Source organism: Quercus suber, unplaced genomic scaffold, assembly GCF_002906115.3.
Source record: "Quercus suber isolate HL8 unplaced genomic scaffold, Cork oak 2.0 scaffold_273, whole genome shotgun sequence".
NCBI classification, from domain to species: domain Eukaryota; kingdom Viridiplantae; phylum Streptophyta; class Magnoliopsida; order Fagales; family Fagaceae; genus Quercus; species Quercus suber.
Genome location: NW_027069729.1, coordinates 92,239 through 104,958, shown reverse-complemented (window position 1 = coordinate 104,958; position 12,720 = coordinate 92,239).

Genomic DNA, 12,720 nt, shown 5'->3' with positions numbered 1-12,720 from the left:
AAAGTAATGTAATGAAAACAACAAAATCAAGCTCAGGGACAACTATTAATATTTAAAGTACCACCACATTTTGAATGATTGCCTTTTTTTCACCGCTACCAACATCCTTCCAACTATAAGCATTCACAGTGGACAAGTTTGTACGCACTTGTACACCAATTTGGCTAACAAACTTCCCTGCATGTTCACCAACAAGAGCACAAAACTCTAGGGCAATGTGGACCGATAGCTTCCCATGTTTCTCAACAAGTCCTCGTACCCCTAATCCACGCGTCATGCCACGGGCACGTCTACTAGTCAATGCTATCAAGACATAATATAAATTAAATCAACAAGTGAACCAAATATAGTGTGACTACAAAATCAAGTAATGAAACTTAAATATCTCACCATCCATGGTAGATGGTGTGCCCACAAGCTATGCCTCTACATTAGTAGAAATTTGGGCAAAAGAATCTCCACCAAGATGCGTGCTCGATGTTGGGCCGGTATGCTGGACTGCTGGGGTAGATTTCTCACGCCTATAACGAGCCATCTGTATCATGCAAAAGTATATAAAGATATCTATTCATTACAAGTTAAGATATAAATAATTTATTTCATCATTTAAAATATCTTCAGTCGATGATTTTCATTAATCATTCCAAGCACAATAATACAAAGTATCTCAGGCACTAGATTATGTATATAATACCTCAGAATCTCCACCGGGAAGTAGGCTCGATAATGGGCCCTTATGCTGGACTGTTGGGGTAAATTCTCACGGCGTGAACGAGTGCTACATCCTGGTGCCATCTGTATCATACCAAAATATGTATAGATTTTTAAATTCATTAAAAAAAAAAAAAGTTATTTTTTCACAATATTACAAATTACGTAGTATCGCATGCACCAAATCATATATATAGTACCTCATTATTTAAAGAACTAGATAACTCATCATCACCAATAACTGGTACATAGTCGTCGTCATCTACCTGAACACTTACTCTCTTTCTTCCCACATTTACACATTTAGGCAGAAAAGTTGACTGATGCTTCAATCTTAAAGCATTTATTTTCTCTTGGTTTTGCTTGATTCTTTGTGCTCTTTCCATCTCATATTCTATTATTTTATTATAAGTATCTTTGCCCTTTTTGATCATTTCTGCAACTATAGATTTACATAGAAAATAAAATATAATGTCTATTTATTACAAATTCTTCCCAAGTACAAAACATAAATTAGAACATCAAATAGAAATATACATGAACAAATAATAGGGAATCAAAAATTATTAAATGCACTTTTCCATATATAAAGGAAAAAAAAATAAAATCTACATATCATAATCCATATCAGGATCTATATCAGAATCTTGTATGTTATGCACTTCATCTTCATTGTTATCTCCTTGCTCTCCCAAACCTTTTGGAATATTCTCAACTTCAATACCACCCTTACAATATTGAACATTATCTTAAACATCGATAGGGACAACATCGCTAATGGCTTCTTGTTGGAATGCTTCATTAGCTTCTGTTTGATCATTAGATTCTCCATCACCCACCTCTGGCACATCAAACACTCCCCTATATTGTAATAAACTTTTACAAATTTTTGAAAACCCACATAAATCTTTTACAAATTTTTACCAACATATTATTAGTAATAAACTTATTATATTTTTTTTATAATTATAAAATAAATACTTATGACATCACCGGTCGGACCAAAAAACTGGTAACCAGTCACTTTTTTGATTCCTTGTTCGTATCGGTTTTTAAAACCACTGTTGGCACAATTATGGTCTTAAAAACTGGACCAGACTTGCCAGCTCAACCAGGAACCAATCACTGATCTAGTTCGGTTAAAACTAAAAACCGAAAAATAATAAAAACCCAGGATTAACTAGGAATTGGGTGTAATTTAACATTTGATCTTTAAACTCATCTTTTATACGTTACTTTAAACTAGAAAAACTTGAATTTAGACAATTGATTGATGACATGCCCATTAATCTTTGATCACCTTGAAATTTTGTAAGAATGAAAAATATATGAAGATAATGTAATCTAATGGTAGATTTGTCAAAATTCACTTCGAATTAAGAAAGATAAGACTATGTTTAAGTTACATTAGATGTAACTCTAAAAAATGTTACACCACCTAATAACTTATTATTAAATTCATATTTTCAAAATCCAACTGTTGGATTACATGGTATATATGTTCTTAACATGCATGCCAATTTTCATGCCAATCAGGTGTAATTTACCATTTGATCTTGAAACTCATCCTTTATACGTTATTTTAAGCTAAAATAACTTGAATTTAGACAATTGATTGATGACATGCCTATTAATCTTCAATCACCTTGAAATTTTGTAAGCATAAAAAATATATGAAGATAATGTAATATAACGGTAGATTTCTCAAAATTCACATTTAATTAAGAAATATATGACTGGGTTCAAGTTACACTTGGTATAATTCTAAAAAATATTACACCACCAAATAACTTATTATTGAATTCATATTTTGAAAATCTAACCATTGGATTATATTTCCTATATGTTCTTTACAAGCATGCCAATTTTCATGTCAATCAGATGTAGTTTACCATTTGATCTTTAAACTCATCTTTTATGCGTTATTTTAAACTACAAAAACTTGAATTTAAACAATTGATTGATGACATGACTATTAATATTTGATCACCTTAAAATTTTGTAAGCACAAAAAATATATGAAGATAATGTAATTTAACGGTAGATTTGTCAAAATTCATATCGAATTAAGAAATATATGACTGGGTTCAAGTTACACTTGGTATAATTCTAAAAAATATTACATCAGCAAATAATTTATTATTGAATTCATATTTTGAAAATCTAACCGTTGAATTATATTTTCTATATGTTCTTTATAAGCATGCCAATTTTCATGCCAATCGAATGTAGTTTACCATTTGGTTTTTAAACTCATCTTTTATGCATTATTTTAAATTACAAAAACTTGAATTTAAATAATTCATTGATGACATGCCTATTAATCTTTGATCACCTTGAAAATTTGTAAGCATGAAAAATATATGAATATAATGTAATCTAAGGTTAGATTTGTCAAAGTTCACATTGAATTAAGAAATATAGGACTGAGTTTAAGTTACACCTAATATAACTCTAAAAAATATTACACCACCAAATAACTTATTATTAAATTCATATTTTCAAAATCTAACCGTTGGATTATATTTTTATATGTTCTTTACGTGCATGATAATTTTCATGCCAATCGGATGTAGTTTACTATTTGATCTCTAAACTCATCTTTTATGCGTTATTTTAAACTACAAAAACTTGAATTTAAACAATTAATTGATGACATGACTATTAATCTTTAATCACCTTGAAATTTTGTAAGCATGAAAAATATATGAAGTTAATGTAATCTAACGGTAGATTTGTCAAAATTCACATTGAATTAAGAAATATAGGGCTGGGTTCAAATTACACCTAATATAATTCTAAAAAATGATTCACCACCAAATAACTTATTATTAAATTCATATTTTAAAAATCAAACCATTGGATTACATTTTGTATATGTTTTTAACATACATGCCAATTTTCATGGCAATCAAATGTAATTTACCATTTAATCTTTAAACTCATCTTTTATGTTTTATTTTAAACTACAAAAACTTGAATTTAAACAATTAATTGATGACATGACTATTAATCTTTGATTACCTTGAAATTTTGTAAGAATGGAAAATATATGAAGATAATGTAATCTAACGGTAGATTTGTCAAAATTCACATCAAATTAAGAAATATAGGACTATGTTTAAGTTACACTAGATGTAACTCTAAAAAATGTTACACCACCCAATAACTTATTATTGAATTCATATTTTCAAAATCCAACCATTGGATTACATGGAATATATGTTCTTAACATGCATGCCAATTTTCATGCCAATCGGGTGTAATTTATCATTTGATCTTCAAACTCATCCTTTATACGTTATTTTAAACAAAAATAACTTGAATTTAGACAATTGATTGATGACATGCCTATTAATTTTCGATCACCTTGAAATTTTGTAAGCACAAAAAATATATGAAGATAATGTAATCTAACGGTATATTTCTCAAAATTCACCTCGAATTAAGAAATATATGACTTGGTTCAAGTTACACTTGGTATAATTCTAAAAAATATTACACCACCAAATAACTTATTATTGAATTCATATTTTGAAATTCTAACCATTGGATTATATTTTCTATATGTTCTTTACAAGCATGAAAATTTTCATGCCAATCGGATGTAATTTACCATTTGATATTTAAACTCATCTTTTATGCGTTATTTTAAACTACAAAAACTTGAATTTAAACAATTGATTGATGACATGAACATTAATATTTAATCACCTTGAAATTTTGTAATCATGAAAAATATATGAAGATAATGTAATCTAACGGTAGATTTCTCAAAATTCACATCGAATTAAGAAATATAGGACTATGTTTAAGTTACACTAGATGTAACTCTAAAAAAAGTTACACCACCCAATAACTTATTATTGAATTCATATTTTCAAAATCCAACCGTTGGATTACATGGTATATATGTTCTTAACATGTCTGCCAATTTTCATGCCAATCGGGTGTAATTTACCATTTGATCTTCAAACTCATCCTTTATACGTTATTTTAAACTAAAATAACTTGAATTTAGATAATTGATTGATGACATGTCTATTAATCTTCAATCACCTTGAAATTTTGTATGCACAAAAAATATATAAAGATAATGTAATAGAATGGTAGATTTCTCAAAATTCACATCGAATTAAAAAAATATATGATTGAGTTCAAGTTACACTTAGTATAATTCTAAAAAACATTACACCACCAAATAACTTATTATTGAATTCATATTTTGAAAATTTAACCGTTGGATTATATTTACTATATGTTCTTTACAAGCTTGCCAATTTTCATGCCAATCAGATGTAGTTTACCATTTGATCTTTGAACTCATCTTTTATGCGTTATTTTAAACTACAAAAAATTGAACTTAAATAATTGATTGATGACATGACTATTAATCTTTGATCACCTGAAATTTTGTGAGCACAAAAAATATATGAAGATAATTTAATCTAACGGTAGATTTGTCAAAACTCATATTGAATTAAGAAATATATGACTTGGTTCAAGTTACACTTGGTATAATTCTAAAAAATATTACATCAGCAAATAACTTATTATTGAATTCATATTTTGAAAATCTAACCGTTAGATTATATTTTCTATATGTTCTTTACAAGCATGCCAATTTTCATGCCAATCGGATGTAGTTTACCATTTGGTCTTTAAAGTCATCTTTTATGCATGATTTTAAATTACAAAAACTTGAATTTAAACAATTGATTGATGACATGACTATTAATCCTTGATCACCTTGAAGTTATGTAAACATGAAAAATATAAGAATCTAATGTAATCTAACGGTAGATTTGTCAAAGTTCACATTGAATTAAGAAATATAGGACTGAGTTCAAGTTACACCTAATGTAACTCTAAAAAATGTTACACCACCCAATAATTTATTATTGAATTCATATTTTGAAAATCTAACCGTTGGATTACATTTTCTATATGTTCTTAACATGCGTACCAAATTTCGTGCTAATCGGATGTAGTGTACCATTTGATCTTTAAATTTATCTTTTATGCGTTATTTTGAACTACAAAAACTTGAATTCAAACAATTGATCGATGACATGACTATTTATTTTTGATCACCTACAAATTTTGTAAGCATGAAAAATATATGAAGATAATATAATCTAACGGTAGATTTGTCAAATCGCATTGAATTAAGAAATATAGGGCTTGGTTCAAGTTACATCTAATGTAACTCAAAAAATGTTACATCACCCAATAACTTGTTATTTAATTCATATTTTTAAAATCCAACTGTTGGTTTACATATTCTATATGTTCTTAACATGCATGCCAATCGGCTGTAATTTTTCCATTTACACATTATTATCCATTTAACTAATTAAATCTTATCCAAACCTAACTCAACCGAATTATTATGGGTAAACCCAAACAAAATTACCATATTGCCACTAAAACTTGCAAATAACCCAAGTACTTCTAAAATCCTCTAAAATTGCCGAAATGCAATGTAAACCAAAAAAATGCGAAATACCTCCAAAATCATAAAATTACCAAAATACCCTTTAAACTTAAAATATTACCAAAATTTCCTTGGAAACTATAAAAATACCAAGATACCCCATGAACTTAAAAAATAACTGAAATACCCCTGAAACCTTTAAAATGGCCAAAATACACACCGAAACTTAAAAATGATAAAAAATACATCCTAAACCTAAGAAATGACCGAAATACTCTCCAAAATCTAAAAATTACCAAAATACCCATGAAGCCTGAAAATGACCAAAATACTCATGAAGCCTGAAAATGACCAAAATACCCTCGAAAAATAAAAATTACCAAAATACCTCCCTAGACATAAAAAAATATCCAAAAATACACTCGAAACCTTAAAAAATGACCAAAATACCCTTGAAATTTATAAAATAAGCAAAATACCCCCTAAACCTAAAAAAATGGCCAAAATAGCCCAAAATTATAAAAATGATAATTTTGGTCATTTAGGGGTATTTTGGTCATATTTAGGTTTAAGGGTATTTCAATCATCTTTTAGGTTTAGTGTATACTTTTTTCATCATATAGGTTTTAGGGCCATTTTTATCATTTTATAGGTTTCGGGGGTATTTTAGTCATTTTTTGAGTTTTGGGGGGGGGGGTAATTTTCAAGCATCAAGGCTATTTCAGTCAGTTTTTAGGTTTTGGAGGTATTTTGGTAATTTTTAATTTTAGGGGTTATTTTGGTAATTTTCTTTTTTTGGGGGTATTTTGGCCAAATTTTAGGTTTCAGGGGTATTTTGGTCATTTTTAAGTTTCGTGTGTACTTTGGTCATTTTTTAAGATTTGGGGGTTTTGATCATTTATTAGGTTTAGGAGATATTTTGGTAATTTTTAGTGGTTTTTGAGCATATTTGGTGATTTTGGAGGTATTTTGGTCATTTTTGAGGTTATTTCATGGGTATTTTGGTCATTTTAATGGATTTTTAGCATAATTGGTGATTTTAGATATTGTAGGAGTATTTTGGTCATTTTAAAGGTTTCATGGGTATTTTGCTTATTTTAGAAATTTTGAGGATATATTGGTCATTTTAATGGTTTTTTAGCATATTTGGTGATTTTATAAAAATCGGCTTTGGGTAGGGTATGGATATCTATGGATAAATAGACCGGGTAACAATTGGGTATGGATACTAATTGGGTAAGATAATCGGATATGCATGGATAAATTAATTGGGTCGGGTATATATGGGTATACCTTGCCCATGGCCATCCTTAATTATTTGTAAACAACAAGTGACGAACACTTATTTCTTCACCGAAAACACCTCCATTTTAATATTGGATAATGAATTTGGAATTTCGTCACCAATTGGTACATCTTTGGTGACGAAATATTGATTTCGTCACCAATTTTGAAATTTTAATAATATTTGGTGACGAATTCTTCTTTTCCTCACTAAATGTTATCATTTGGTGACAAAGATTTCGTCATCATAGCTCACTTTTGTTGTAGTGTTCAACAATCCCTTCAGTAGGATTGACTGTGGTAGTGAAGGCATTTAAGATTTCGTCGTCTTCATTGTCAGAATCATCTTCAAGCTTAGTGTCACTTAAGGTTGCAGCAAGTGCCTTACTCTTCCCAATGCTCTTGAGATATGTAGGGCATTCTTGCTTCATGTGACCAAAGCCATGACACCCAAAACACTTAGGTCCTGCAAGAACAATGTACTGACCGTCATCCCTTGCATCCTTCTTCCTTTTGTTTTGACTCTTAGACTGAGAAGAACTGGATTGTCTACGATCCTTGTCGAAGTTCCTCCCATTGGCATTCTTCACAAACTTCTTGAACTGTCGTGTAATGGAGGACTTCATCTTGGAATCTTCATCATCGGAAGAATCATCTGTGTCATTGCTCATTGCCTTCAAGGCCATGCTCTTACCTTTATCCAACTTGCCAATCCTAGATAGTCCTAATTCGTTGGTCTGCAAGCCTTTATAGCTTCCAATCCTATATAGTCTTAGTTCGTTGGCATAGAACCCATCAAACAATTCATCCTCCTCCATCTTTATTTTTTCAAAGCTTGTAGTGAGCCTTTATAGTTTTGAATCTTTGACAGCCTTTGTACCCTCATAGGTTTTTTGGAGGATGGTCCATGCTTCCTTTGCAGTTTCAGTAAAAGATATCTTCTTGAACTCCTCATTGGTGACTGGCTAAATAAGGCATTCAACGCTCTGTTGTTAAAGTTTGCCACCTTGATCTTGGCTTCATCCTAATCGGCCGGCACTTCTTTTGGCTTGGTCCAGCCAATCTCTACAACTTGCCATACTTTCTCATCTAAAGACTGCAAAAAAACTCTCATGTATACTTTTCTGAATGCATAGTTAGTGTCATCAAATAAAAGATGTATGATTAATGACTGTCCTCTATCCATGACAAACAGGGGTCAATGGATCAACACAGTAAAGATTTAACCTAATCAGAGTGTGCCTGCTCTGATACCACTTGATAGGCCACAAACTGAATTGACCCCTTGTGATTAAATCAATTAATTAATTAGCCAAGTTATTAATTAATCAATTTAACATGCAAATGCGTGGTAGCACAAACAAATCACTAATAAACTAATTATGCAGCGGAAAATAAATGACACGGTAATTTGTTTACGAATGGGGAAAAACCTGACGGCAAAAACTCCATTGGATGATTTTCAGGTCACCACTCCCGAAATTCTACTATTATCACAACGAGTAGTTACAAGTAAAGGAATCTCAAGTACCTTACCAACCTACAGTTGAACCCTTACCCCAATATCTAATTAGACTTGTTCTGTAGTGACAGTTCCTCTTTTGATGCACGGCTCCCAAGAACGTGACTAACCAATGTGCGGATCCCAGTACGTGACTTCAACACCAACTGAGAGAGAGGTTGGCTGCAAAGTTCTTCAGATCATCCTACATGATGAAGATCAAGAAGATGCTTGGTCACAAAACCCAAAGGTGCACATACACAGCAACTTCTTCAGAAGAGATGAACTAGGGCAAAACTTTGTCTCAAGTCACAATTTGCTTGAACAGAATTTTCTCAATGCTTGTGCAACTTGTGTACTTTTGACGGCCCTTAAAATAATCTTTTTATATGTCTAGGGTTTGGAGAAAAGAAGGCCCAAAGACACATTCACGAATCCCAAGAAATCATATTAGAATTTTGATTTTTATAAACCTCGATAGATAGAAGTTGTCGAGCAGGTGTTGAGTTTACGGGCTGGAACAGCTTTCTAAACCTCAACACATACTAGCTGTCGAGCTTTAGTAACCTTGCACTTTTAGCTTGTTTTCTTAGACAGACTTGAAGGCTTCCAAACTTGATCTTGAAACATAGTTTCTTGAAGTATTTCAACACATCCTAGATCTACTAAATTACAAGTAAAGTGCATTTTGTCAAATGATTAGCCAATTACATAAAAGTAATGACATATGTTCTTATCAAGTAAAACACATATGTCCTAACATGATCCACCAGCTGTCGAGAAGGTATCGAGATTGCGATAAAAAGAAGTTGAAAATCTCGATAGATAGCCTAGCTGTCGAGCGATGTCAAGCAACTATCGAGCTATCTATCCGCAGGTGTCAAGTTATCTGTCCAGCTTTATTGAACAACTTTTCTTCACTTGTTTCTTGGTCCAATCTTTATGGCTTTAATACTAGACTTGAACAACATGTTTTATACACATCCTAAATCTATTCAATTACAAGTAAAGTGTGTTTTGTCAAAGGATTAGTCAACTACATAAAATATTGACATATGTTCTTAACATGTTTTACATATGTCCTAACAAAAGGGGTATTTATCATTTTATTTGTATACATTTTATGTTTTCTTAAACTATTATAATATATTCTAATGTGTAATATTTAATTTATCTAAAAAAAAAAACCCTTGATTTAAAATGTAATTCAAAGAATATTAACTGTGATTAATATTATTTAAAGGATACTTTCACATAACTCAATGAACGAAAATTATTGTATTGAATAATTTGAATTACATAAAGCTGATATGAAGAAATTTTCTTCTATATACATAAAATTAATATATACAATAAATCATGTTAAAGACATGTTTTAAATATAAATAATACACGTGTGTTATTTTGTGGATTTAAACATTATTGATATATTTAGCTTTAGTCCCCATTTAAAAAAAAAAAAAAAATTATGACTAACACTGAGAAAAAGTGTCAAATCCCATCCTTACAATTGGACTTAGGTTTAGCGAAAATGAACACTATTTCACAAGGAACACATAATTTTTCCATACATGATATCGTTCGGTGTAAATTGTTAAGGCTTTATCTCCCTAAACAAAAGATATTAAACTGGTCGTTTTTCTTTCAAGTCTCAAGTGATATATCCTACTTGCTTCTAACATGTAAGGGATTCATTTTTGAAGACGCTTCAAGTTTCCTGATGAAAATCTTCTCCAATGGAGCTCCTGATAAAAACCTGGTGCCTTGGATTGGGCAATGAATTCTCACTGCTTAAGAGTCACCTAAGATAAGAATTCATCTATCAGCTCTTGGCTTTCTTCAATCCATAGTTTCCATGCCTAAAACCAAAACCAAATATTTTGAACCTAGAATTACATGAGCATTGTATCATAATGATTTTCACTGTCAATACTCATTTGAAATGGAGTTCATTTCACTCGTAATATTTTTTGTACAAGTGTTTGTCATTTAAAAGTTTTAGAACGTGACACTAATATACACATTTAAATTTGTAAATATTTAATATGAAGTATGAAATATATTCATTTTAATGAGAATCCTAATATACCAAAGTGTAAAATGTCAATGTTAATACTTACATGTCCTAGAAGATTAAGCTTGACCGAGTTACAAATTCCTTGTTCTTCTTCCCCTCACGATCTCTAATATAAAACTCCAAAGCTAAAAACATCGTTTTCACTGAGATGTCCATACCCGGCATACTCAGGAGATATATACCACTCAAAGTAAAAAGAAGTTAAAAAAAAATCTCAAGTAAACTATAAAAGAAGTTTAAGAAACTCCTAGTTCCAACAATTCTATTGTATACCTCTTTTGATCTCCCCAAATGTTTTTGCAAGGCCAAAGAAATTTTTGGGTTATATTATTATCTAAGGAATTCTAGCTTTAGATCTCTATGGATAATTCTCAATCTGAGTCTTCATGAAGGTAAAGAAGCCCTTACAATGCCACCAATAATGTTGGCCATACGCCAATCAAGATCTACTCTTGTTGGTTGTCAATTGCATATTTTGTTAGTACATACTGGCTAAAATCTCAGCAAAAAATTCCTTAATAAAAAGAAATGTCTAAACATAATGTGCTTGATTAATAAGGTAAAGTTCAAACCAAAATAAATAGTCCAAACTTTTGTTGTGCATGTATTCATAATTAACAACTTTTCATTTTCTTGAAGCAACAACCACATAGCTTCACAAGATTGGGATGTTGAAGTTTGGAATTAAATAACTTCATTTTTGAACTCGTTCAATCCTTGTCCAGAATTCTTTGAAAGCTCTTTACCGCTATTTCTTGCCCCCCAAGCATTCACCCTAAAAGGAAAAGTTCATTAGTTTGGAAAAGAAAATAGTTCCACTTAGGTTTTAATTTACCTTGTAACAGATCCAAAACCACCTTCTCCTAACTTGTTGCTACTTGAAAGTTATCAGTGCATTAGATATGGTTTCAATCAAATATAATTCCATATCTTCTTTCTTGCTTCATTGTTATAATCTTTTGGCTTTATATCATTCCTGAATAGGGAGTCATTGAGCACAAATAAAACAATTCTATTGTTAAAAGCAAATTATCAGATCCATTCTTATCATCAAAAAAATCTATTATCCCACATAAGAAATTGAGATCCATGTCTTATAAATTACCTTCCTTTCTAGTTTCATCCTCCTTAATATGGACCAGCCCCAGTAACACTACTCATGATAGATTGCACTGCAGACTATGATTTTATTGTTTTTCTGGCAAGTGCCTGTTTTTCAATTTGATCTGAAAGATCAAAGTAGAATCACAATAACATTTATTACTGTAGGATTAGATATTAATTCTCCTTTGTTTATATATATTTTTACTTTATGATGTGCTTATGAATTTTACGCCATATAAATTTTCTTTTTTTTAATGGTAAGTTTCTAAGATGCATGGTAAAAAAATGTTGACATTTTATGAAACTTTGGTAACAGCAATAGTTTACTTAGAGAGCAGATTATGAAATAATTTTAATATGCTATGTGTGCCACTGAAGAAAAAGAAAATATGAAATAAATTAAAGGAATTCCTTGGGACAATTATTAGACCATTTTTTTTTAAATTGTAAATGATAATATAATATGTGTTTTATTATGATTGAACATCAATAAAATTGTGTACAAAAGTGAAGCTTTTTTGATAATTAGAAGTTAATAAGGATTAAACTTTGATATCTTCGTGGAAATAATAACAGGTAATTAGTTACAAGTTGAATAGGTGAAAA